The sequence below is a fragment of the Canis lupus genome, chromosome X (genome assembly GCF_003254725.2).
Source record: "Canis lupus dingo isolate Sandy chromosome X, ASM325472v2, whole genome shotgun sequence".
NCBI classification, from domain to species: domain Eukaryota; kingdom Metazoa; phylum Chordata; class Mammalia; order Carnivora; family Canidae; genus Canis; species Canis lupus.
In genome coordinates this window covers 67,149,995-67,177,484 of record NC_064281.1, presented here as the reverse complement: position 1 = coordinate 67,177,484, position 27,490 = coordinate 67,149,995, and the positions used below count along the sequence as shown (strand labels likewise).

The window sequence follows — 27,490 nt, the reverse complement described above, 5'->3', positions numbered from 1 at the left end:
GATTTGAAACTGGACTCTAAAGAAAAGTAAAGTGCTGGTGGTTAGTAGAAAGAAAGATAAGAGGGAGCCATTTATTTCTATCCCTTCAATTAGTAGTGAAGCCAGTTCTTTTTTCTACATGATATACTGGGAGTCTGAACTGCTGTACTTTACTACCCACCACCATTTGACAGCTGAGAAAATTAACCCCTGAGATGTTCAACTTTTTTGGCCAACTATACATAGAAAATTAATGCCAGAAGTCCCTGACTCCTAATTCAAGATATTGTCCCTGAATTCATCACCCTGCTTCCTCTACTATATATCAGGGAACAACTTTTTGAACTCTCCCTCAAAGATGATCATATCTGTTTTATTCTCATGGGAACATAATAAAGTAGACAGATGTGCTACACATTTAGATAGTAAAAGAAATAAGACAAGATCGGTGTCTCCCTTGATCTCTAAGCAAGTGCTTTTTCTATACCACACTGCTTTTGAAGAAAAGGCTGCAAACGGGAAACCAAGGCTGCCAAATGTGTTGCATTTGGTCTGCCCAAAGCTATGAAAATCTGAGAATTTTATATAAAATCTGAATTTCCAATAGATTCTCTAAAAAAAAAAAAAGACTTTCCAAAAGATCTAGTCCCACATATTTACTGGCTTAACAAAATTAGATGAAGTAGAAAAGCAATGGTTACCCATAGACAGAGCGTGTACTCCTCTGTCCCCTACAGAATTATGGTCCCACGATGTCCTATAATCTTATATGTGGCCCTCTAAATTAATTTATATTATCTCCCTGGTTCCAGTAGGAATTTGAGTTTTATGGCCACTATTTTAAAGTTTGTGTATATAATTTACTTCAAATATTAGTCAATTTCCTCATAGAAACTATGAGATGTCTGGAAATTTCCATATATGTATACACTATTTAAAGTGCTAGATTATTTATCTACCTAAAAAGTCATATGCACTTTCTTTAATGAGGAAAGACAACCTTTAACTTTTGAAGTAGAACCATTTTACTAGTTTCCATAGGCAAAAAAAAAATACCTAAAGTGAGTCGTGTTAAATGAAAATATTCAATAAGAAACTGATTATACTCAGAGAAATCTTCTAATTCAATCAGAGTAGTAGCCATATCATATATTTAAAATCTAACAAATCAATAGCATGTTTCCTATGCTTCAATATGTGTATACCTTGTGAAATTATTGTATACCTTATATACAATTCTGTCAATTATAGTTCAATAAACTTAGAAAGAAATGTTTCTTATGCTTTGAAATAGGAGTCATCTGTTAATCTGGTATATACTGTCAAATTTTGGGAGCTACTAAATCAGGCTTTAACTATTCCTTACACATACAAGATCTTTTAGTCACGTAACTTCTTTTTCTGGCCCAATACAATAAATAAAATATTGACTGGGAATAAATGTAACAAATAAATAGGACATAAGTCAAACAATGCTCTGTCCCTCCCCAAAACTTCAGCTGTAGAGTACAAATGGCCAGCAAATATGTGTTGGTGAAACATCTTTAGGTTCTCTTTTGAGACATGATTGAATCATATTAGCTGTTGTATTTCCACTGTTGGAGCTATTAGGGAGCTTTTCTCACTCTCTTAGCTAATAACTTTATTCATCTTATATGTCAACTCTTGCTCCACAGCAGCAGATATAAAGCTATTTAATCTTTTTAGGAATTCCAATTTTTTTACAAGCATGTAGGTTAAAAAAATGGACTGAAAAAATATTTCAATATAAAAGTTTAAAAATAAAGGCCTGGATATTTAGGCTTAGTTAAGTTTCCAGAAGACATCCAAACAAACTCTGATTCACTTAATTCTCCAAAAACACATTCTTATGATTCAAAGCCCAAACAATTAGAACTGACCATTTTCCTCCATTCAGAAATTTATTTCTCCTAGTACTACTTGGGAATAACAAAACCCTTGGTCATATTAAATATCTGCTTCTTCTGAAAGACTTTGATGCATCATCTTGACTCTTTTAAAAGTCAGTGAGATGTAAAATCAGAGTCTAAAGAAACAAGAAAAAGAAAAAAATAATATGGGATGAGGTAAGAATAAAGATAAACAAGCCTATGGCACTTTTAGAATTTGTACAAAAGGGAGCTTCAGGATATACATTGTATTAACAAAGGCTGCCAATATAATTTAAGGAATGGAAGACTATGCCAATTGTATCTGACAGATGATCCTTTATACAAACAGAACTTTGTCAATCCAGTCTGTAGAGTCTCAGTAGATTCAATGATATTTCTCATATGTCCTACAATAATAAAGAATCTCAGAAATAGAATTATAGTTCAGAATATGTGTTTTTCATGGCAATGATCATAAAAAATGAGATTAACACGCTCTTCTCACAATACAGTAATAATTATATTTTCTATGCACAATATATGTCCCATCAAGGAGACAAACTAAATATTTTTAGTGGTACTATAGATGCATCTCAAATAGGTTTTTCAATAATATATTTCCACTTACTCAACCTCAGTAAATATCAGTCACACAAATGAATTATTAGATAAACTACCTGAATAACTTATTGTATAAAACTATGAACATACCTCAGAATCTTCATACATTTTAAATCCCTTAATGTTTTGGCATCTTTGTCCATAATATTTCTGTTGGAAAATTTTTTCCTTATAATCTTGCTATCCATGTTTGTAGGTTTGACTAAAGACACAGAGTGACCCTTTGAATATTGTCCTTTGATCTGTATGGGGTTCTAGCTAGCCTTTTATAAGGGCTTTTTTAAACACTGAATACTAGTAATACATCATGTCATCTAGTTGATGATCATGTCTTATTATTGTATGTTCAGAATGACTCACAGAAAGCACTAAAGAAATGTTCCAGAAGCCAAAGAAAACATTTATTAAAACCTTTGAGGACTGGACACAATTACTTCTTTACCAGCTTCTAGTTAGCTTTAAGTTTGATGGTTTGATAATACACTTAGATGATAGTAAGCTGACCCACTATCTAAATAGTGTGCTGCCTATGTAGAGAACTTAGTAGTAGCCTCCAATTTTGAATTATTAAAAGGTGCTTCCTTAATAGTATTTATAACAATGTGTAAATATTTTATCTATTTACTTGTTTAAAGATTTATTTATTTATTCATTCAGAGAGAGAGAGAGACAGAGACAGAGACACAGGCGGAGGGAGAAGCGGGCTCCATGCAGGAAGCCCAACGCGGGACTCGATCAAGGGTCTCCAGGATCACGCCCTGGGCTGCAGGTGGCGCTAAACCACTGCGCCACCGGGGCTGCCCTATTTACTTGTTTTAGATCTATCTTCCCTAGGAACACACAATCTCCATATAACAATGGGTTTAAGGTTGTTGTCCACTGTTTCACTCCAAAACCTAAGGAAGATGGTGGCACAGAATGGGCACCCAGTAAATATTTGTCAAATAATTGATGATGAATGATGGCTATGTGAAGGGACAATTAACTCACTCAAATTTATCACTGTAGAGTATTCAAGTTTATTTTCATAAAACATATTCTAAGAAATAATTTCCACTATACAGCACAATTTTCATCACTGATGAGGATGCTTAATTATATAAGGATAGCCATGGTGCTTTAGAATCTGAATAAACCTTCACGGAGTACCTAAAGTTGATCAGAAACTTCATGAATCCAAACTCAGTTGATGGCATCAAGTATACTGAATTATTGATGGATAAAAAATATAGATTCATTTTAAAATTATTCCTAGAGAAAAATATTCTAAAATTTTATTTTAATTATAACTTAACTTAAAAAAAAACATTTGGCTTGTTTCGTGAAGCTTAAATTGGATGTAAAATGCTGACAGTTCTGTGAGTAGAACTCAGCTAAGCCGTTTCTAAGAATATGAGTTCATTTGCCAATTAATCATTCTTGGTAAACCTATCTGGTTTGGTGTAGTACAGATGAAGACAATCAAGCAGGATTAAAAGCAAAGGAATCTTGGCCTAGATACACTCTCAACGTTTTACTAAATGGCAGGAGTGGGAATGAAGAGGGTTACTTACTTGAAGGTCTGTTAAATCCCTTACTTTTCATCCCCTGACTTAATCCCTAACAAGGACCACTCCACTGTCAAAAAATAAAATAATAAAATAAAATAAAATAAAATGCAAAGCATGTTCTTTTCCCATCAAGACACCAGAGGCAGTTACTTAAAATTACAAATGGTTACCTTTTGAAAAACTAGATCTAACTCATTTATGTGTCTAAAATCTTTTGTTCAACAATATCTTTCTTTTTTTTTATTTTTTATTTATGATAGTCACACACACACACACACACACACAGAGGCAGAGACACAGGCAGAGAGAGAAGCAGGCTCCATGCACCGGGAGCCCGACGTGGGATTCGATCCCGGGTCTCCAGGATCGCGCCCTGGGCCAAAGGCAGGCGCCAAACCGCTGCGCCACCCAGGGATCCCCAACAATATCTTTCTTATATTAAATAATAACATCTTACTGTTACATAGTTTTATAGTTAATGGAGTATTTATTTTTTATTAAGCAAAAAAATAAATAAAATAAAAAATAAAAATAAAAAATAAAAATATTAAGCAATGGAGTACAACTATTCTGTGTGTGAAGTGGGTTTGAAATATTGTCTCACTTTTATATATCTAAGACTGAAACTGAAGTGTTTTAAATCTCAGTCCATGCTCTTCCACTTTTTGTTGTTGACAATATTTATCTATCAGAATATGACTAAAATATGACTAAAATGTATCAAACTTTTTTCCTTGATCATCTTGTCACTTCATGATATGTGAAAAAACAGCTTCTTTTAAGAGTTAAAGGAAGCTCTTCAAACATGCTTATAATTGATATCTAACAGTTTGTTTGCTGATCCCATAGAGGCCACATTTATCTCTTTATCCTATGAAAAGCAGCTTCTTTTTCTTTTAAAGATTTTATTTACTTATTCACGAGACACACACAGAGAGAGAGAGAGAGAGAGGCGGAGACACAGGTAGAGGAAGAAGCAGGCTCCCTGCAAGGAGCGCAACATGGGACTCGATCCCCGATCCCGGGATCACACCCTGAGCTGAAGGCAGACACCCAACCGCTGAACCACCCAGGCCCAAAAAGCAGCTTCTTATTTAAATATTCCACAAATATTTACTGATCATCAACTATGCACAAAAGCCTCTTTGCTATGGACTACGTAGAATACAAAGATTTTTCAAGCATGATTCCTAATATCAAGAATATTTCAGTCTAAAAAAGACTGATAAGTCATAGTTCCAAATTGTTACATTGAAAGTCTGTGAATGGTAAACCACCCAACTTCTTGGCATAGAGTAGGCACTCAAGAATATCTGATGAACAAATGTTGAATGCATGGGTGATATAAACTAAGTGCTATAAGAATTTAGATGAAAATATCCATTTTACCTGAAGTGGTCACTAAATCATTATAGAAGAGTGAAATTGATTTGAGTCTTGAAGATAGGTTTTGAAAAACAGAGACAGAAAGAGGGCAAAAACACTTCAGGAAATTGCAACTGACAGGATGTGCAGGATGAATTGTTACAAAAAAGTTTGGAGGTAAGACCAGATAGGAGTTTACTGCAATGTTCTCGGCATGAAATGACCAAGTAGATAGATATGAGAATCAAAAAGAAGGGTCATGTGCAAAAAGAAAAAAAAAAGTCTAAAGCTAACATTAATATGATTGGAAGCCTAAATTAACATGAAAATAGAGTATAAAATAGAGCAAAGGAGAACTCTGAGTTTATGACTTTGTTTCCATGAAAAGTTACTCTCAAACTTGCATGAAACCACGTTATAAATGATTTCAAATAACCACCTATTCTGGAAGCAATAGTGTTAACAGAAAGAACAATGAACAAGGCATAAGAATACCTCGGTATTAGTCTCAACTATGCAATTAACTACCTGTGTGCCCATGAACAAATGACTTTCCTGTTCTTACATCCGAGTATCCTAATTTGTAAAGCCAGGATTGGACAAATTGACCTCTGTGGCCCATCATAACTCAAATACCCCATGGTTCTCTGATTCCTAAGTTGCTGACTATCTTCCTAAAATATAAGTAGATTAAAATGAAATTCCTCTGAGAAATTAGTGGCAATTGCAACTTAGTTGCCACTCCTAATACATACTATTTTTCCTTTGATTTATAGTTATTGGAATGTCTGTTAGTGGTATTCAGCTAAGGGTATATCCTTTCTATGTTTCAGAAAAACACAGACTGAAGACATTTTATTTCATAGAGGAAATTAATAGAACATTATTCTACTTACATGCTACAGAAAGATGGACTTAGAACGCTGACGAGTACAGAGGTCTGTTTTGGCAAGTTTCATTTCTATTAAATTTTACACATCTCTTTTACAATAATCGGTGTTGTAATAAAAAACAAAGTCGACATTATCTATCTATATGTATATTGAAGTGAGTTTATTTTCAATTAAATCTTCTTCAACCTGTGCTCTTTAAAGGTTACAGAAATTCAGGATTCTATACTGTCTTCACGGCTCATACCTTGCAGCCCCAAGGTCAACCTAATTCCCCTTTTCAAATGCTACATCTTTTTTTTTAATATGGTAGCCAGAACTAAACACAATATTCTAAGTGAGGTTATAGGAATGCTGTAATCTCATTGTATATCCTTTAAATTTTTAGACCTTTCCTATAACCATGTGTGCAGGTAAAAATAAGCTGCCATTCATCAAGAAAGCCACTGTTATTTTCATTTCTCCTCTAGGCAGTTTTATCTTGGACTTCCTGATTGTAAATTCCTATAAATAAAGAGAATAAATTACCTAGTTTGATTAACATTTGCAAGATTAAAACACATCACTTCTACTGACTGCCGTCTACCATCTCATTTCATCCTCCTCAGATAAAAGTGAAAGGATATATGTACATTTTCATCTATTTATTGATATGTTCACATTACCTAACCCCATGAGTGTCTGTTGATTTTATCACTTAAAATTCAAACAATTAAAACCAAGAACCATAACTAATGGATATCTCCCTTTAGTGTCTAGCAAAAGACCATGCAGACAAAAACACCTAATTACAAAGTGGTTATAATGAACATTTAAAAGGACTGTGGAAAAAAAAAAAAGGAAAAAAAATAAAAGGACTGTGAAACTTTCTGGCCCCTACCTCTATTGTGAATAAGTTACTATACTCCTTTTTAATAGTAAACTCAAGTCAAATAATATGTTGATCATAACGTTATCTCTGATAGACTAATTTTTATCATTTTTAAAGTACATAACTGAATTATGGCTCATTCCTCTCTGCTCACATAGCACATTTTGCATGCTTTTGTTATATCAGTCATTAAGCTTGTCTCCCTCAGTAGGCTGTGAGAGCAACAAAATCTAACTACTAATCAGCTCCAACATTATAAAACACTATTAAAGTTTTTTTTTAAGTTTTTAAAGACACATGCTTCATAAAAAGTATTTCAGATGATGGTATTTGTTTCAAATGTGAATGTCAAGATAAAGCTCATTATTGTTCAGGTATTATATCAAATCTGTGATGCAATGAAATATTGCTTTTTTATCCATATCCATTTTTAATTGACAAGCAAAGAAAGACAAATATGAGGAAACCTATTTTATGTTCATTTCCGTTACTGCCAGGTGACTGGAGGGTTTAACAGGGGAAAGGAAAAGAAAATGGGATAAAATACTAGGAAGGGTGCTTAAGTACTGCTGTGGTTTTCTTTGTCCTTTTTCTAGAATTGTTTTTTCTGGGTGCTAACCTTTATGTAAAAAAATATTTATGATGTTATTAATAATAAATATCTACAGAAAGAGTTTTCTCCATTTAGTACAATCACTAGTGCAAAGGGAAAGCATATGATACTTTTTTAAAGATCTGGGAAAATCAATGCACATGGAAATTCACCCCCACCCCCGCCTTCCTCCCCTTCCACATATTCACCAAATGAATGAGAACATATAATGTTTGTCCTTCTCCGATTGACTTATTTCACTCAGCATAATACCCTCCAGTTCCATCCACCTGAAAGCAAATGGTGGGTATTTGTCATTTCTAATGGCTGAGAAATATTCCATTGTATACATAAACCACATCTTCTTTATCCACTCATCTTTCGATGGACACCGAGGCTCCTTCCACAGTTTGGCTATTGTGGACATTGCTGCTACAAACATCGGGGTGCAGGTGTCCCGGCGTTTCACTGCATCTGTATCTTTGGGGTAAATCCCCAACAGTGCAATTGCTGGGTCTAGGGCAGGTATATTTTTAACTCTTTGAGGAACCTCCACACAGTTTTCCAGAGTGGCTGCACCAGTTCACATTCCCACCAACAGTGCAAGAGGGTTCCCTTTTCTCCATATCCTCTCCAACATTTGTGGTTTCCTGTCTTGTTAATTTTCCCCATTCTCACTGGTGTGAGGTGGCAGTTCATTGTGGTTTTGATTTGTATTTCCCTGATGGCAAGTGATGCAGAGCATTTTCTCATGTGCATGTTGGCCATGTCTATGTCTTCCTCTGTGAGATTTATCTTCATGTCTTTTGCCCATTTCATGATTGGATTGTTTGTTTCTTTGGTGTTGAGTTTAAGAAGTTCTTTATAGATCTTGGAAACTAGCCCTTTATCTGATATGTCATTTGCAAATACCTTCTCCCATTCTGTAGGTTGTCTTTTAGTTTTGTTGACTGTATCCTTTGCTGTGCAAAAGCTTATCTTGATGAAATCCCAATAGTTTATTTTTGCTTTTGTTTCTTTTGCCTTCATGGATGTATCTTGCAAGAAGTTACTGTGGCTGAGTTCAAAAAGGGTGTTGCCTGTGTTCTCCTCTAGGATTTGGATGGAATCTTGTCTCACATTTAGATCTTTCATCCATTTTGATTTTATCTTTGTGTATGGTGAAAGAGAGTGGTCTAGTTTCATTCTTCTACATGTGGATGTCCAATTTTCCCAGCACCTTTTATTGAAGAGACTGTCTTTCTTCCAATGCATGGTCTTTCCTCCTTCATCGAATATTAGTTGACCATAAAGTTCAGGGTCCACTTCTGGGTTCTCTATTCTGTTCCATTGATCTATGTGTCTGTTTTTGTGCCAGTACCACACTGTCTTGATGACCACAGCTTTGTAGTACAACCTGAAATCTGGCATTGTGATGCCCCCAGATATGGTTTTCTTTTTTAAAATTCCCCTGGCTATTCGGGGTCTTTTCTGATTCCACACAAATCTTAAAATAATTTGTTCTAACTCGCTGAAGAAAGTCCATGGTATTTTGATAGGGATTGCGTGAAACGTGTAAATTGCCCTGGGTAACATGGACATTTTCATAATATTAATTCTGCCAATCCAAGAGCATGGAATATTTTTCCATCTCTTTGTGTCTTCCTCAAATTCTTTCAGAAGTGTTCTCTAGTTTTTAGGGTATAGATCCTTTACCTCTTTGGTTAGGTTTATTTCTAGGTATCTTATGCTTTTGGGTGCAATTGTAAATGGCTTTGACTCCTTAATTTCTCTTTCTTCAGTCTCATTGTTAGTGTATAGAAATGCCACTGATTTCTGGGGAGTGATTTTATATCCTGCCACACTGCCAAATTGCTGTATGAGTTTTAGCAATCTTGGGGTGGAATCTCTTGGGTTTTCTATGTAGAGTATCATGTCATCGGCGAAGAGGGAGAGTTTGACTTCTTTGCCAATCTGAATGCCTTTAATATCTTTTTGTTGTCTGATTGCTGAGGCTAGGACTTCCAGTACTATGTTGAATATCGGTGAAGAGTGGACATCCCTGTCTTGTTCCTGATCTTAGGGGAAAGGCTCCCAGTGCTTCCCCATTGAGAATTATATTTGCTGTGGGCTTTTCAAAGATGGCTTTTAAGATGTTGAGGAATGTTCCCTCTATCACTACACTCTGAGGAGTTTTGATCAGGAATGGATGCTGTATTTTGTCAAATGCTTTCTCTGCATCTATTGAGAGGATCACATGGTTCTTGGTTTTTCTCTTGCTGATATGATGAATCACATTGATTGTTTTTACTATTGTTGAACCAGCCTTGTGTCCCGGGGATAAATACTACTTGGTCATGGTGAATAATTTTCTTAATGTACTTTTGGATCCTATTTGCTAGTATCTTGTTGAGAATTTTTACATCCATGTTCATCAGGGATATTGGTCTGTAATTCTCCTTTTTGGTGGGGTTTTTGACTCGTTTTGGAATTAAGGTGATACTGGCCTCATAGAACAAATTTGGAAGTACTCCATCTCTTTCTATCTTTCCAAACAGGTTTAGGAGAATAGGTATGGTTTCTTCTTTAAACGTTTGATAGAATTCCCCAGGGAAGCCATCTGGCCCTGAACTTTTGTGTCTTGGGAGGTTTTTGATGACTGCTTCAATTTCCTCCCTGGTTATTGGCCTGTTCAGGTGTTCTATTGCTTCCAGTTCCAGTTTTGGTAGTTTGTGTCTTTCCAGGAATGCGTCCATTTCTTCTAGATTTCTTAATTTATTGGTGTATAGCTGTTCACAATAAGTTTTTAAAATTGTATTTCCTTGGTGTTGGTAGTGATCTCTCCTTTCTCATTCATGATTTTAATAATTTGAGTCTTCTCTCTTCTTTTTAATAAGGTTGGCTAATGCTTTACCTATCTTATTAATTCTTTCAAAGAACCAACTCCTGGTTTTGTTGATCTGTTCCACAGTTCTTCTGGTCTCAATTTCGTTGAGTTCTGCTCCAATCTTTATTAACTCTCTTCTTCTGCTGGGTGTAGGATATATTTGCTGTTTTTCTCTAGCTCCTTTAGGTGTAAGGTTAGCTTTTGTATTTGAGTTCTTTCCAGTTTTTGAATGGATGCTTGTATTGCGATGTATTTCCCCCTATGCTTTTGCTGCATCCCAAAGATTTTGAATGGTTGAATCTTCATTCTCATTAGTTTCCATGGCCCTTTTTAATTCTTCCTTAATTTCCTGGTTGACCCTTTCATCTTTTGCAGGATGGTCCTTAACCTCCCCGTGTTTGAGGTCCTTCCAAACTTCTTGTTGTGATTTAGTTCTAATTTCAAGGCATTATGGTCTGAGAATATGCAGGGGACGATCCCAATCCTTTGGTATTGGTTCAGACCCGATTTGTGACCCAGTATGTGGTCTATTCTGGAGAAAGTTCCATGTGCATTTGAGAAGAATGTGTATTCAGTTGAGTTTGGATGTAAAGTTCTGTAGATATCTGTGAAATCCATCTGGTCCAGTGTATCATTTAAAGCTCTCGTTTCTTTGGAGATGTTGTGCTTAGAAGACCTATTGAGTGTAGAAAGCGCTAGATTGAAGTCACCAAGTATAAGTGTATTACTATCTAAGTATGTCTTCACTTTGGTTATTAATTGATTGATATATTTGGCAGCTCCCACATTCGGGGCATATATATTGAAGATTGTTAAGTCCTCTTGTTGGATAGATCCTTTAAGTATGATATAGTGTCCCTCTTCAGCTCTCACTACAGTCTTCAGGGTAAATTTTAGTTTATCTGATATAAGGATGGCTACCCCTGCTTTCTTTTGAGGACCATTTGAATGGCAAATGGTTCTCCAACCTTTTATTTTCACGTTATATGTGTCCCTCTGTCTAAAATGAGTCTCTTGTAGACAGAAAATAGATGGGTCCTGCTTTTTTATCCAGTCTGACACCCTGCACCTTTTGATGGGGTCATTAAGCCTGTTCACATTCAGAGTTACTATTGAAAGGTATGAGTTTAGTGTCATCATGATATCTATTCAGTCATTGTTTTTGTGGATTGTTCCACTAAACTTCTTCTTAAAGGGGAATTTTAAGAGTCCCCCTTAAAATTTCTTGCAGAGCTGGTTTGGAGGTCACATATTCTTTCAGTTGCTGCCTGTCTTGGAAGCTCTTTATCTCTCCTTCCATTTTGAATGAGAGCCTTGCTGGATAAAGTATTCTTGGTTGCATGTTTTTCTTTTTTAAGACCCTGAATATATCCTGCCAGCCCTTTCTGGCCTGCCAGGTCTCTGTGGAGAGGTCTGCTGTTAACCTAATACTCCTGCCCATAAAAGTCAGGGATTTCTTGTCTCTTGCTGCTTTAAGGATCTTCTCTTTATCCTTGGAATTTGCAAGCTTCACTATTAAATGTCGAGGTGTTGAATGGTTTTTATTGGTTTTAGGGGGGGATCTCTCTATCCTGGATCTGAATGCCTGTTTCCCTTCCCAGATTAGGAAAGTTTTCAGCTAGGATTTGTTCAAATACATATTCTGGCCCTCTGGCCCTTTCGGCGCCCTCAGGAACCCCAATTAAACGTAGATTTTTCTTCCTCAGGCTGTCGTTTATTTCCCTTAATCTATCTTCATGGCCTTTTATTTGTTTGTCTCTTTTTTCCTCAGTTTCCCTCTTTGCCATCAACTTGTCTTCTATGTCACTCACTTGTTATTCCACCTCGTTAACCCTCGTCGTTAGGACTTCTAGTTTGGGTTGCATCTCATTCAATTGATTTTTAATTTCTGCCTGATTAGATGTAAATTCTGCAGTCATGAAGTCTCTTGTGTCCTTTATGCTTTTTTCTAAAGCCACCAGTAGCTGTATAATAGTGCTTCTGAATTGGCTTTCTGACATTGAATTGTAATCCAGATTTTGTAACTCTATGGGAGAGAGGACTGTTTATGTTTCTTTCTTTTGAGGTGAGGTTTTCCTTCTAGTCATTTGCTCAGTGCAGAGTGGCGAAAAACAAGTTGTAGTAGGAAAAGGAGAAAAGGACAGAGAGAGAAGGAAAGAAAAGAGAAAAAGAAAAAATTAAAAAGGAAGAAAAAAGAAAAAAGAGAAGAAGAAGAGAAAGAAAAAGAAAGGAAAAAAAGACTGGGGAAGCAATCAGAAATCAGAGAGCAAAAAAAAAAAAAAAAAAAAACCCACGGGGGAGTATCTTCTGATTCTGTATACTTTAAGTCCCTTGACTTCCCCTGGAACTTGTCCGTTTAGCTGGTCTTCTGGGGGAGGGGCCTGTTGTGCTGATTTTCAGGTGTTAGCACTTGGGGGAGCTGCTCTGCCCCCTGCCTGTTGCAGGGCTCAGTGGGGGTTGTTTACCCCGTGAGGCCCCAGGAGGAACAGCCCCAGTGGTGGGGCCAGCTCTGGAGCCCTGGATTCAGCTCCGGCAGTAACTCTGGAGGTCTCCGTCTGCAGGGCCTGGAGGCTCCGGGGCGGGGCCGCTGATCTGCTCAGCTCGGAGCAGGAGCGTCCTTGCTCTCCTGGGCCCTCCCGGCCTCTGCCTGTCCCGGGGGGAGGCCAGATCCTGGGTTGTGTCCCCGGCGCCCAGGCGCCCAGTGTTCCCGGGCCTTCGCTGTTGGATTCGCGCTCCCGGCCGCACAGCCGCCTCTGCACGGAGCCACCGCCCAAGGCCCTCGGAGCTGCTCGGGGTCCCGCGGGGCACGTGGCAGCCCTTTAGGGAGCTCAGCGCACTCTGCTTGGGCGCAGTTGCTCTGTTAGTGTCCCAGGGAGCCCGAGGGCATCCTCGCCCCTCCTGGGGTCCTGCTCCAACTCCCTGGGTGCCCCTTTCCACCCGGGAAGGTTGGTGCAGCTCCTCCTTCTCCGGACGGGGCTGTCCTGTCCTGGGGACACTCGCCCCGGCCTCAGCCCGGCTCCTCGCGGGGCCCCTCCTCCTTGGAGGCCTTTTGTTTCTTTATTTCTTTTTCCCCGTTTTCCTACCTTGATAGAAGCACGAACTCTTCTCACTGTAGCATTCCAGCTGTTCTTTAAATCTCAGGCCGAATTCGTAGATTTTCAGGATGATTTGAAGGTTATCTAGGTAATTTGGTGGGGACAGTTGACTTGGGGACCCTACTCTTCCGCCATCTTGCCCCTACTCCTAATTTCAGTATTGTTAACATGCAGTCCTATATTAGTTTCTTGTGTACAATATAATGACTCAACAATTCTATACATTACTCAGTGTTCATCAGAATAAGTGTACTCTTAAGTCCCTTCACTATTTCACCCATCACCCTATCCACTTCCCCTCTGGTAACTGTGAGTATGTTCTCTGTAGTTAAGAGTTTGTTTCTTGGTTCGTCTTGCTTGCCTTTTGTTCCCTTTATTCATTTGTCTTTCTTAAATTTCTACATATGAGTGAAATCATATAGTATTTGTTTTTCTTTTTCTTATTTTGCTTGGTATTATACTCTCTAGTTCTATCCATGACATTGCAAATGACAAAATTTTATTATTTTTGATGGCTGAATAATATTCCATTGCATATTAATATACCACATCTTCCTTATCTATTTATCTCTTAATGGACTCTTGCACTGCTCCCATAATTTGTAAATAATTGTAAAAAATGCCACATTAAACATAGAAGTGCATGTATCCCTTTGAATTAGTGTTTTGTATTTCTTGGGTAAATACCTAGTAGTGAGATTACTGGATCTTAGGGTAATACCATTTTTAAGTTTTTGAGGAACCTCCATAATGTTTTCCACAGTGGTTACACCAGCTTGCACTCCCACCAGAAGTGTACAAGGATTCCTCTTTTCCACATACTCTCCAACATTTGTTGCTTCTTGTGTTGTTGATTTTAGTCATCCTGACAGGTTAAGGAGATAGCTTATTACAGTTTTGATTTGTATTTCCCTGATAAGGAGTGATGTTGAACATCTTTACATGTGTCTGTTAGCCACATGGATGTCTTCTTTGGATATATATCTGTTCATGCCTTATGCTCATTTTTAAAATGGATTATTAATTTTTGGGGTGTTGTTTTCTAAGTTCTTTATATATTTTAGATACCCTTTATCAGAAGTGCCCTTTGCAAATAAATATCTTCTCCCATTCCAGAGGTTGTCTTTTAGTTTTGTTGGTTGTTTCCTTTCCTGTGCAGAAGATTTTTATTTTTACGTAGTCTTAGTCATTTCTTTTTGCTTTTGTTTCCCTTGCCTCAGGATATGAAACTAGAAAAAGGTTGCCATGTCTAATGTCAGAGAAATTACTGCCTCTGGTCTCTTCTAGCATTTTTGTAGTTTCAGGACTCACATTTAGGTACTTAATCTGTTTTGAGTTTATTTTTATGTGTGTGGTGTAAGAAAGTGGTCTAGTTTCATTCTCTTGCATGTAGCCATCTAGTTTTCCCAGCATCATTCATTGAAGAAAATGTCTTTTTTCCCCTTGCATATTCTTTCCTTCTTTCTCCAAAGTTAATTGACCATGTAAAAGGGGGTTTATTTCTGGACTTTCCATCCTGTTCCATTTATCTATGTGTCTATTGTTGTGACAGTACCTACTGTTGTGATGACTACACCTTTGTAGTATAACTTAAAATCTGGAATTGTCATACTTCAGTTTTGTTTTGCTTTTTCAAGATTGTTATGGCCATTGAGGATCTTAACTGGTTCCATACACACTTTCAGATTATTTGTTCTTTCTTCTGTGAAAAATATTGTTGTTATTTTTATAGGGATTGCATTAACTGTGTAGATCTTGCTTTATATAGTACAGACATTTTAACAATATTTGTTCTTCCAATTCATGAGCACGGAATATCCTTTTCCCTTTAAGGAAAGATCTATTTATGTATTTGAAAGAGAGAGTGTGTGTAGAGTGGGGCAGAGAGAGAGAAACTTCAAGCAGATGCTCTACTGAGCACAGAGCCCTACACAGCGCTCAATCCCATGACCCATGAGATCATGAACTGAGCTGAAACCAAGAGTCAAACACAACTGACTGAGCCACACAGGCGCCCCTCCTTCTTGTTTGTGTCATCTTTAATATCTTTCATCAGTGTTTCAAGAGTATAGGTCTTTCACTTCCTTGGTCAAGTTTATTCTTATGTATTTTATTATCTTTGGTGTAATTGCAAATGAAATTGCTTTCTTAATTTCTCTTTCTGTTACTTCATTATTAGTATATAAAATTGCCACAGATTTCTGTACAGTGATTTTGTATCCTGGGACCTTACTTAAGTCATTTATCAGTAGTAGTAGGTTCATTGTTAAATTCTTTAGGGTTTTCTATATATAGTATCACGTTATCTGCAAATAATGAAAGTTCTACTTCTTCCTTGCTGATTTGGATGCCTTTTACTTATTTTTGTTGTCTGATTGCTGTGGGTAGAACTTCCAGTATATGTTAAATAACAGTGGTGAGATTAGACATCCTTATCTTGTTCCTGACCTTAGAGGAAACGCTCTTAATTTTTCAACATTGAATATGATCACTTTTACACCTTAGAATTTAGTCAGATTTTTAAAGTTTATTTCTTGCCTATCTTCATTTTTCTGTCAGTTTTGAACATATATTTATAATTTAATAATTTCCATTATTAAAATTAATGCCAAAAATGTTCTCTATCTCTGAATTTAAACCTCACATTATAACTAAAATCCTGAACTCTAAATTCTACATTCATCTTTCCTGGGCCATAATGACTTCTCTGTAAGACTCTTACTTGAATATTTAAGTTTAAAGGGTAACTAGCATTGTTCTAAAGAATAGCACTTCTTAAACACAATAAATATTTGCTGAGTGAAAAGCAAGAGTAACCTGAGGATTTTTCTGACATAATCTCAGTATGTTTTGTTATAGGTATAACCATTTGTAGGGAAGGAGATTTACTAAAATGGATCAGATGTTTATTTACTCTTTTGTAATTATTATAATTGTAACCATCAGGATAATATCTCATAAATTAATTTTCTTATTTTTTGAATTTAGAATGAGGTCTCTATTTTTTCTTAATTCTGCAAAATAAATCATTTTGTGTATGCCATATTTAACTCAATATCTAAAGGAGAAAAATGAATATAATTTATTCTATTAATCTTCTGTTCAATTGAATTTTCATTTTAAAATATTCATCATTCAAATGATATGTTAAGCACTGTGTTTAGAACATTTTACAATAAGGAGTTTATAAAATACATATATTTTCATAATACATAAATAGGCTTATACCTGATGAATAAAAAATTATAAGGCCTTAGTAGACCAATTAAGTTCATTGTATCTCAACACCTTAAAAATAAAGCCCTTAAACACTGTACTTAATTATGAAATTATCTTGTTTTACAGAAAGAAAAAGTGCTAACACAAAGAAAAATAATCTTGTTATGATTATACACACTGAAACCACCATTAAATCTCTTGAAGGGGTGATCTTGTCATAAAATATCAAGAAAATGACTGGAGTTCTTGTTTTTAAAACATTGAAACAAAATAATGAAATTAAAATTTTCAACAACAAAAATTCATATGTAAATGGATAAATGTATCATTATTACAATAATTACCACTCAGATATTAATCACATTTTTAAAAATGAATATTAAGTAATATTGACAATTTGTCTGTGGGAACCTTAAACACTCCAATGAAGACAGCAATGAAAAAAAATAAACAATCGGTTCTACACAGAAAATAATAAAATTATGTATCATTTTTCAAATTATATATTGTTGGTGAAAAATGTTTAAAAAGCAGGTACACTTTCTTCTTTAAAAAATATTTTGTGATCCTGGAGTCCTGGGATCGAGTCCCACATCAAGCTCCCTGCATGGAGCCTGCTTCTCCCTCTGCCTCTTTCTCTCTGTGTGTGTGTGTGTGTGTGTGTGTGTGTGTGTGTCTCATGAATAAATAAATAAAACCTTTTAAAAAGATAATAAATAAATTTATTTATTTGGGGGGTAGGGGCTGAAGTAGAAGGAGAGAGAGAGTCTTAAGTAGACTCCATGCTGAGTGCAGAGCCCAACACAGGTTTAAATCCCAAGACCATGAGATCACAACCTAAGTCAAAACCAAAAGTCAAACACTCAACTGACTGTGCTACCCAGGCACCCCAAAAAGCAGGCATATTTTAAAAAGTCTTTCAAATTTTAGCAATTTGTCAGATGTGGCAGATAACAAAGCTGCTATTTCCGAAAGATTATTTGAAGTTTTACACGTGCTTCAAATTAATAATGTTGGTGTTAATGATGGGTTTTTCAAAGATCCTTCAGAACAGTAAAATGTATAACATAGCTCAAAATATGCTCATCAATAAAAATGCACATTTAGATCATCATGCAAAGACAAATATAAAGATTTTACAAAAATATTATTTAACTTGTAACTTTTGTTTATTTTAATGTCATTGGGATAAAAGTGTTTTTTGAATGAGTTATTTATTGGTCATATATCTGAGTTCAAATTTTTTGTTTGGGAAATTATTTTATACTGGCTTGTGAAATTTTTTCATTGCCAAAGAGCTAATGATTTAACCTTCTCAGTAAAGGATGGAAAATGTACTTGAATCAAAAAGGAATGTACATTAGCTGCAGACCTTTGGAAGAATGACACACAATCATATACATAAATAACACCACTGAACTATTAACAATAGCATGAGAGTAAGCATTTCGCTGATGCTATAAAATGTAAAGGTGTGCTTTTACCTTATAGGTTTTTCTTTAAAGATTTTATTTATTTATTTTAGCAAGAGAGGGAGAGTGAGGTGCAGAGGAGCAGAGGGAGAGGTAGAGAATTTAAGCAGTCTATGCTGAGTGTGGAGCTCAACTTGGGCTCAATTTCATGACCCTGAGATCATGATCTGAGCCAAAACTAAAAGTAGGACACTTAACCAATTGAGCCGCCCAGGTATCCCTCCTTATATGTTTTTCTTTTTTTAAATACATTTATTTTTTATCGGTGCTTATATGTTTTTCAAACACAGAAAATTATGTTGATCTTATTTTCTTGGGAAAAAAAAGAAAATAGTGTTTGTAAGAAGTATCCATTTTAATCCGTGTGTGTGTGTGTGTGTGTGTGTGTGTGCTTCACCCTTTGCTCCATCTATCATTCCTTCATTGTTTTATAGAAAGATATCAACAGAATGGAAGTGTGCAGCACAGGGGTAGCATCCTTGGGAAAGAGATCATTCTGCAGGGTGACAGTGATCATGATACTGAAACATCTGTTGAACATTATTACCCTACAAACGCTTATAGTGCCTAAAGGAACAGAAGACATACAGATATATAAAACACATTGGATGCCATTAATGGATGCCATATAAACAATGAAGACTTAATTAGAGGAAAACAATCTTAGAGAAACAACAAATCAAAAAATGAACAGATGAATCAAATGTATTCACTAGACAGGCAGAAATAATCATTCTGGTCTATTAAAATCACTTTAACACTTTATTACCTTCCTCTTAGTTTCAAAGTGACCATACAAGTTTATGCTTTCTTTCTCTGGTCTAATGATATTATAAATCCTTGTGTTCTAAAATAATACAAAATGTCACAAATTACAGACAGTGGATATTTTTAATGTATATTATAAAAAATAGCTCAGATCATAGGTGACATTTCCACAAGAAACTAGTATTGCAATATATTCTATCTTCACTTTTCCTTTGGCTTTGCAATTATTTATTTTTTATTTTAAGTACAACTTAATCCCCTGTGTGGTGCTTGAACTCATGACTGCAAGATCATGAGTTACATTTTCTACTGACTGAGCCAGCCAGGTGCCCCTGAATTTATTTTTCTAAGTTGGTAATAGCATTTATATTCAGCATCAGAATCAACATAAATTAATCTTAATTATAATAAAATTAATTACCTGTAGGGAACTAAAGGTATGCTTTTTAGTTAAACATATGCAAGACAAAATATAATGGTCCTACTTTTCTCCCTTTTACTGATGGAACATTCTTGACTGACATATAACATCCATTAACATGTCTCACTTCCCACTGACTATGAAACCTGGCTCTGTGACACTAGCTCATCATTTTTAAATCTGATATAAATGTTTTAAAAGTGAAAACTTCAATGATATTCTGTAGGCCTAGCCTCTTATTGAAAGAGCTCAAGTTTCCATCCAACCTCCATTAATCAGATTGTTACTAGCATATGTCAGATATAGGCCAGTGAAAACTGGACTTATATAAAATGCATTAAATTTCAATTTTAACAGAACTTTTAAAGAATCCCGTTACCAGTCATTTGCATAACTGGGACTATATATGTTTTCTTTTTATGATCAAGAATAATCAAAGATAAGCTTAGAGGAAGAAAGAGCTCCTAAGAGGAATTCTTTACATTTTATTTATTTATTCATGAGAGACACAGATAGAGAGGCAGAGACATAAGGCAGATGCTCAACCACTGAGCCACCCAGATGCCCCCAGAGATTCAAATAGAAGATACCTCTCAGGAACTTTACTCATTTTTTTCTGCCATGTGGCTGGGTACTCTTTCTGACTGAGATTCATGATGAGTCTGTTCAGCAGCATTTGCAGGTAGCCAAATGATAAGAGGGTAGAAAGAAGGGGATTATCAGTTAGCAGCAGGGTAGGAGGAGCCTTGCCATAACTCCAAAATTGCTACCCAGATCTGGTGTGTGTGTGTGTGTGTGTGTGTGTGTGTGTGTGTGTGTGTGTAGGCTCAGAGAGTTAATTTGGAAAACAAATTTCTGTCTCAATTAAATCTACTCTGACTGGTACTGTGAATAAACTCATTTAACAAATGGAAAAAGTGATTAGAAGAAACACACATACTCAGAGAACTCTAGCAAGTAGTAAACATCTTATAAGTGAAAGTTTTCTATCTCTTAACAAGTTGACTGAAAGAATTATTTCTAATTATACACTTTATATATAGGAATATTGGTGTTAAGCCAATATTAAACAGACTATATTCAAACTAGACAAAATCCTGCAGGGGAAAAGCAGGAGAGTGGAGTTGGAAGGAAAAGTGATAGGGAGGATAAGGAAATATAAAATAGAGTGTGTGAAGGGGAAAGCAATCCATAAATCTAGTGTCCTTACTACCTATGATTCCTCCCACCCCACCCACACATACCCTCTACCTGGAAAACTGATCATCCTTAAAAACCCAGGTCAAGCGTTACCTCCTCTGTCCCTACAGGACTGACCTAAACTCATTGTTCTGGACTGAAAGACAGAAGATTGCTATCAATACTTTTGCCTGATGAGTATGCAGGAAAAAAAATCCCTTGGAAATTCATAAGCAGGATCTCTACTGGTATCATTTAATCAGTTCATTCCATTTAATCAAGAATACATAGGTCTGCCAATTCAACTTCATTCACTGGTTTACTGGCAAAAACAAGAATGAGCTTAAAAACAAGGATGTAATACTAAAGCATTACTTTAAGGCTATGCTTGGAAAAGCCATGAAAAAGCTTGGTTAAAATGGTATTGTTCTGTTGGAATTTATTTAAATAAATGAAGAATGTCACATAATAAATTTTCACTAAAAAATAAGAACATTTCTTTTTGTGCCTGATCCTATAAGTTAAACTGGCTTCTACAAGAGAAGCACTTACCTATATGCTTTCTTATAGAGAACTCAGGTTGCTTCCCATGTGTAAAATATTGAGTGCCCAGACAGTTTAAAGCTCTAAAAGGAAGCACTTTTTAAAAAATTACTTCTTAAAAATAAAACACAGAACCAAGTGCCAAATGATGTGTAATACTGTTTGTACATAAAAATGATAAATTCAGAGGTTTCATAAATACAGATTTATCAAACATAAATACAATTTAATATAACTAAGAAAAGGCACTGAGAAAAATCAACTCAGAGGACCACCATTCAGCTGAGCTTCCATGGTTCATTAGCTCTTGGTTACATTTATTAAAATGATTGTGCAGTATGAGATACAAAAGAATCATAATAAAAAGATTCACAGATAAAAACAAAGATTACTGTAAAAAAAAAAAGCAGCTTCCCACTCAAATATAACACCTTAACCTGAATGAGATTAATTTGATGTGTAAGAATATTTAACCAAATATCTTGAAAAGTCAACTTGTTCTTTTTCATTTTAAAAATTAACAGGGAGCAGAATTCAAAGCTGAATAGAATAGAGCTGTGTTTATAATAATAAAGATGTTAAAGATAGGAATGCTTTTTTGGAAAAGTCTAAATTCTCAGATTCACAGGAGCTAATATAAGTAACGCTCACCTTATTAAGAAAATGTTACTTCCACCTAAAAAATCTAAAATATGCTATAATTCCCCTCATAACAAAATTAGCAAATATGAATTTTGCAGCCATTATGCACAAATGATTTTATAAAAAAATTAAATGTACTTATATGAGTATAGAAGTGGCATAAAAAATGAAATATCCTTTTTTACTCTTGTAAAACTGTAATTCTACTGGTAGTTCCAAGGTACACTGAAAACAAAGGGTTTTCAAACAAAGGGTAGAGGGTTTTATAAACAATGGTTTTCAAAGGAACATTTTAAGCAATGAAAAATCATTGGACTGTTTAGGTCTAATGAGAACTCTAAAGAAGAGTTCAAACTGAGGTTGCATATATTTTATATCTGAATTAAACTCCAGTGATACCATTCATACCACTGTTTGATGTCTCATGCTTATTACCCAACAAATGCACTTCTAATACTCAAGGTTAAAAACCTAACATCCTGAGTCAATATCACAGTGTGGATCTATCATGCTAAGTAAAGAAAAATAAGAAATAGCATTACTCATAAGCTTAATGGCAAAGCATGTTAATTTTATCAACATTCCAAGATAATAAATGTCTGAGTAGGTTTACTCCCAGATCATCTATACATGAGATAGAAAAAGACAGATGATCACCCTCTGACATGTAAACAGTGCTTCTACATTAGATGCCATGAGCATGATTCTCTTTGGAAATATATCTGCATTCATTATAATGGATGGTCTTATGAGTGTATCTACCTGAAGTGCCTTCCTGAATGTATGTTCAGAAACTGTATTTATAAAAATTAGACTTCAAATGGCTAAAGTATCAATTCCTTGTATTTGGAAGCAAAAGTTAAGGGGGGGGGAATAAGATCTTAAACAGAAAGCTTAAATTGTAAGTATTAAGGAGCTTTTCCCTGTACATAAACTGGTGGGGATGATGGGAAGCATGCAATAATCAAAGTGTTTGATTTATAGAATGAAACCTGTCTGGGTGTTTAAATCCAAAATGTTGATATTTCAACTGCAATGGGTTCATTTATATTTCTTTGAAAGATGATTGTGAGTCTTTAGTTATTATACCAATCATATTTAGCAGATGGTCAAAGAAAAGTACTATTTATTTATTTATTTATTCATATAGAATAAACCCAACATATAGAATAACACTCAGTGCTCATCCCATCAAGTGCCCCCCTTAGTGCCCATCACCCAGTCACCCCCACCCCCCACCACCTCCCTTTCCACCACCCCTAGTTCATTTCTCAGAGTTAAGAGTCACTCATGTTCTGTCTCCCTTTCTGATATTTCCCACTCATTTTTTCTCCTTTCCCCTTTATTCCCTTTCACTATTTTTTATATTCCCCAAATGAATGAGACCATATAATGTTTGTCCTTCTACGATTGACTTATCTCACTCAGCATAATACCCTCCAGTTCCATCCACGTCGAAGCAAATGGTGGGTATTTGTCGTTTCTAATGGCTGAGTAATATTCCATTGTATACATAGTCCACATCTTCTTTATCCATTCATCTTTCGATGGACACCAAAGCTCCTTCCACAGTTTGGCTACTGTGGACATTGCTGCTATAAACATCAGGGTGCTGGTGTCCCGGCATTTCACTGCCTCTGTATCTTTGGGGTAAATCCCCAGCAGTGCAATTGCTGGGTCATAGGGCAGCTCTATTTTTACCTCTTTGAGGAACCTCCACACAGTTTTCCAGAGTGGCTGTACCAGTTCACATTCCCACCAAGAGGGTTCCCCTTTCTCCACATCCTCTCCAACATTTGTGGTTTCCTGTCTTATTAATTTGGCCATTCTCCTTGGTGTGAGGTGGTATCTCATTCTGGTTTTGATTTGTATTTTCCTGAAGGCAAGTGATGTGGAGCATTTTCTCATATGCTTGTTGGCCATGTCTATGTCTTCTTTGGTGAAATTTCTGTTCACGTGTTTTGTCCATTTCATGATTGGATTTTTTTTTTTGTTGGGTGTTGAGTTTAATAAGTTCTTTATAGATCGTGGATACTAGCCCTTTATCTGATAGGTCATTTGCAAATATCTTCTCCCATTTTGTAGTCTGTCTTTTAGTTTTGTTGACTATTTCTTTTGCTGTGCAGAATCTTTTCATCCATCTTCACAGATGACATGACACTTTATATAGAAAATCCAAAAGACTCCACCCCAAGATTGCTAGAACTCATACAGCAATTCAGCAATGTGGCAGGATACAATATCAATGCAAAGAAATCAGTGTCATTTCTATACACTAACAATGAGACTGAATAAAGAGAAATTAAGGAATCAATCCCATTCACAATTGCACCCAAAACCATAAGATACCTTGGAATAAACCTATCAAAAGAGGTAAAGGATCTATACCCTAAAAAGTACAGAACACTTCTGAAAGAGGAAGACGTAAAGAGATGAAAAAACATCCCATGCTCATGGATTGGAAGAATAAATATTGTGAAAATATCTATGCTACACGTTCAATGCAATCCTTATCAAATACCATCGACTTTCTTCACAGAGTTGGAACAAGTCATCTTAAGATTTTTACGGAATTAGAAAAGACCCCAAATAGCCAGAGGAATACTGAAAAGGAAAACCAATTCTGGGGGCATCACAATGCTGGATTTCAAGCTGTATTACAAGGTTGTGATCATCCAGACAGGATGGTACTGGCGCAAAAACAGACACATATATCAATGAAACAGAATAGAAAACCCAAAAGTGGACCCTCAACAATATGGTCAACTAATATTCGACAAAGCAGGAAAGACTATCCACTGAAAAAAGGACAGTCTCTTCAATAAATAGTGTTGGGAAAATTGGACAACCACATGCAGAAAGAATGAAACTGAACCATTCTCTTACACCATTCACAAAGATAAATTCATAATCATTGAAAGATCTGAATGCGAGGCAAGAATCCATCAAAATCCTAGAGGAGAACACAGACAACAGGTTTTTTTTTTTTAATTTGGCCACAGCTAGTTAGTGTTTTATTTCTTATAGTATGGGATGCCTGGGTGGCTCAGTGGTTGAGTATCTGCCTTCAGCTCAGGGTGTGATTCTGGGGTCTGGGGATCAAGTCTTGCATCTGGCTCCCTGCAAGGAGCCTGCTTCTCCCTCTGCCTGTGTCTCTGCCTCTCTCTCTGTGTGTGTCTCTCATGAGTAAATAAATAATAAAAAAAAATTGCTGAGTACGATGATGTTTCTGAGGCCCCAATAATTCAGTGACCCAAATAAAGTTGCATTTATGTTAACTAGACTATGCTAGGTAAGGCAGGCAAAAAAAAATGGACCAATATTATCACAAAGATTTTCAAGGATTGACGACACAAATATGTGATTAACTTCAATTAGCTGGAACCTCCTTACCTGATCTTTCTAGTCAGTCAAGATTTTTAATGTAAACAAGTCCACATTCCACTAAAGAATTCCTATTTGGAACAAAAAGAGTTTGATGATCTAAAATCAGTTGTATACTCCATCTTCCAGAACCTTGAGAATATGGCAGAGTAGGAGGACCCTTAGCTCACCTCATGGAACGTTTAAAATAGATATTATCTACATCCAAGTCAATAAACCAGAAAGCGATCTGAAGACTGGCAGAAAAAAAAAATTCCACAACTAAATATAAAGAAGAAACTGCATTTTAAAGGTAAAGAAAGTCAGAAAAGTGGAGAGGCTGCCCACAGAAGGGAGGGAGCTGGTGTGTGGCAAGGGCAGAGAACCTCCACACTAGATATCCCACATGGGGAAGAATAATCCCCATAATGTTTGGCTTTAAAAACCAGAAGGATTAAATTCCATGAGTTTGTAAAACCACTGAGGCTTGAAGACTGGAGCTTTAATAGTCAGCTAACTAAGCACTAGATGAGCCAGCAGAGCCAATGAGGAGAGAGAGTGATAGCTGGAAGGCTGCCTTTAAGAGATGGTGGCCTGTGTGGAGAGGTACTTAAAAACAGCAGTTTACACAATGTCAAGGGCAAATCAGAGACAGATATCTTCCTTCATAATGATTTTAGAGCATTTTGAGGGACTTTTCTGAAAATGAGAAAGCTCGCAGGCACCATTTACCTCCCTTGTCCCCCAACATAAACACAGAGCCACCTAAAGGAGTAAGGGCTGCACGGATACTTGTACTCTTGTCCACAGCTCAGGGTACATTTTGTTAAAGATGTGTGACTGTCCTACCCAGCAACCAGGTGCACAGCTGCCACAACACACCACACCCAGCTACATGCCCCCAGCCACCATCACACATGGGGCCCAGTCACACCCAGCCATTGTCACATGCCACACCCAGCCTCATTACCCTGGCCACCCTGCCATAAACCCCAGCTGCTACAGTGATTAGGGGATCCAGCATATCACTGGAAGCCCAACAATAATTTTGCTAAGACTGCCACACAACTCTCAAATTGCACAGAAGACAGACCTCAGAATTGACTTGCCTGGGTCTCATTGACACCACAAAAAGGAAGCACAGCCAACAGGCAGAGAGTAACTGCTGATGAATGCACTGAAAGGAAAAGTGCATCAGACACAACACCAGGGCATAAGCAACACATATAGGATAATCTCCTGAATTGCTAGGTTCTGGTGAACAGGGGACACTAAATTGCAGGGCACTCCAGGACCTCCTCTTCATAAAATCACTACTTTCAAAAGCAGAAGACACACCTGACTTTCTTTTTTTTTTTTTTTTTTAATTTTTATTTATTTATGATAGTCACAGAGAGAGAGAGAGAGAGAGAGGCAGAGACACAGGCAGAGGGAGAAGCAGGCTCCATGCACCAGGAGCCCGACGTGGGACTTGATCCTGGGTCTCCAGGATCGCGCCCTGGGCCAAAGGCAGGCGCCAAACCGCTGCGCCACCCAGGGATCCCCACACCTGACTTTCTTAACACAGAAACAGACACAGAAAGGCAGAAAAAAAAGAAGAGATAGAGAAATTTATCCCAAATGAAAGAACAAGACAAGGCCACATTAGAAACCAAAGCAAAAAAGATATAAGTAATGTGCCTGACAGAAAATTTAAATCACTGATCATAATAATAAACACTGGACTTGAGTAAGTAGTAGAACACAGAGAGAGACTCCTAACAAAGAAATAAGGAATAACATAGTAAAAATAAAGGACTCAATAAACAAAGGGAGAAAAACACCTGAGACACCTGGGTGGCTCAGTGGTTGAGCATCTGCCTTTGGCTCTCAGGGTCCTAGGATGGAGTCCTGCATCAGGATCACCACAGGGAATCTGCTCTACCCTCTGCCTATGTCTCTGCCTCTCTCTCTCTCTGTCTTTCATGAATAAATAAATAAAATCTTTTTTTTTAAAGAAAAACACTTGATGGAAAGAACAACAAGATGGAAGAAACAAAGGAATTAAGACAGAATAATGGAAGATGGAAAATGAAAGAAAAGGAAGAAAGAAAGGAGAGAAAAAATTACACAGGATGGGAATAATTTAGGGAATTCATTGACTCCAGGAAATAAAATAGCAT

General features: G+C 36.4%; 1 protein-coding gene across 1 annotated transcript in view; it reads left to right on the top strand.

The window, feature by feature from the left end:
* LOC112649482 (protein C-ets-1-like) overlaps positions 1 to 27,490 on the top strand; it is a 72,849-nt gene that overhangs the window by 31,642 nt on the left and 13,717 nt on the right. The window contains 1 exon segment of the mRNA XM_035711639.2: positions 6,241 to 6,345. The gene's annotated coding sequence lies outside the window, so the exon portion shown is untranslated.